The sequence below is a fragment of the Octopus bimaculoides genome, chromosome 5 (genome assembly GCF_001194135.2).
Source record: "Octopus bimaculoides isolate UCB-OBI-ISO-001 chromosome 5, ASM119413v2, whole genome shotgun sequence".
In the NCBI taxonomy this organism is placed as follows: domain Eukaryota; kingdom Metazoa; phylum Mollusca; class Cephalopoda; order Octopoda; family Octopodidae; genus Octopus; species Octopus bimaculoides.
Genome location: NC_068985.1, coordinates 11,894,887 through 11,896,517, shown reverse-complemented (window position 1 = coordinate 11,896,517; position 1,631 = coordinate 11,894,887).

Sequence of the window (1,631 nt, the reverse complement as noted above, 5' to 3'; positions counted from 1 at the left end):
ATATATATATATATATAAGCGTGAGTGTGTGTATGTGCGTGCGTGTGTGTTTGTTCGTATTATGCGCCGTATGTACGGCATAGATTGATTTATGTGGTGAGGCTCCATTCCGAGTGTTCTGTAGTTCTTGAACTTGAAGGGACATCCTAATCATTATTGCCAGGTTCATTTTGACCGGGAAAAGTTAAAACATCTGTCAGGATGCCATGTCTGGGTTAAATTGATTTCGAGGGATAGAAAAACCTCGCATTAATTTTGACAAGAGAAAGATGTTCGGATATAAATGTTGCAGTCGCAACAAAACCATCATTTGCAACGCTTATGATTGCCAATCGAAAATGTTGTAACAGTGTTGTACGAGATTTCGTCATTTAAATCCTGTGACGTACAAATGTCTCACTATCATTTCATTTCTTGATTCTTTTTATATTTTATAATATCCTACGGCAATGAGGAAGCTGCGTGAGAAATCATATCCGCACAAATGCAAGGTTATTTTGAAAGTAAAAATAAAAAATATGGATGAATGTGAGCCGGCTATCAATAGACAAACTGGGGTTATGAATGTACTCACACGTACACACGCACGCACACGTGTATATAACCATTCGTCATATTGGACCACGGAACTCAACACGTATTTTTTCTTTCTCTCTGTTCATCTTATTCCTTACTGTCGAAGAGCGTAGGCTCGAAACGTAAAAGACGTTTCCATTTTTGCTAAGCGTCAAAATATACTTTGGGACGGTCATTTTCTTTTTATTCTTGCCAAATAATTAAACACACGCACTATATATTCGTCCTTCACTTGTTTATTATTGTTCTTATTTAATCTTATGACTTTTGTCTAGAAACCTTTCATCACACCACTGTAACCTCTTCAGCGAGTCGACCATGACTGCGTTTCCTCCAGTTCTGTCTAGTTCATTATGTTTCTCTTGAGACAGAATGTTAACCTGGTGTATTTTCATTCACAGAAGACTTACGAAATACTTCACCTGGATTAATATCCCTTATTAAGCCTCCTTTCTTTTATATATGAATAATTACTAAGGTAACTTATATATATTTCGAACAATGTAAATTGTCAATCGTTTGCAGTAATTACATTTCCAAATGACCACCTTTCACCTTGATCATAGCCTGCAAACGAGTGGTCACTGTTTTGCGTGAGCGTCTCACCACCTCTTCATCCAGCTTCACCCATGAAATCCGAACGGCTTTCTTCAGATCAGACACATTTGAATAGGAGCAAGCAGACAAAATACTCTCTAAAATGTATTCGACAACAAAGTCCATAGGATTGATATATGGACTTGAGGGAGACCATATCTGCTGTAATGCTCTTTGAACCACCTCTGTATCAATTTATTTGGATGTGTGGCCCTAAGATGTAAAACCATGAAAGGTTTCTGTGACCCAGGGTAACGCTTTCTCATACAACACCTCCACATAAACTTCACATTCGATCTTGACGCCAGCATCAATGAAGCTCAAGGGAGACTTGGACCTATCAGATGCATCTGGTGCTCACACCATGTGTGAAGCTGGCTTTGGAAGGTGTAAGTTACTCCTACATTCGGGTAAGTATCCTGCAGTACGTGTATAAAACCTGCCATTCTACCTGTTGG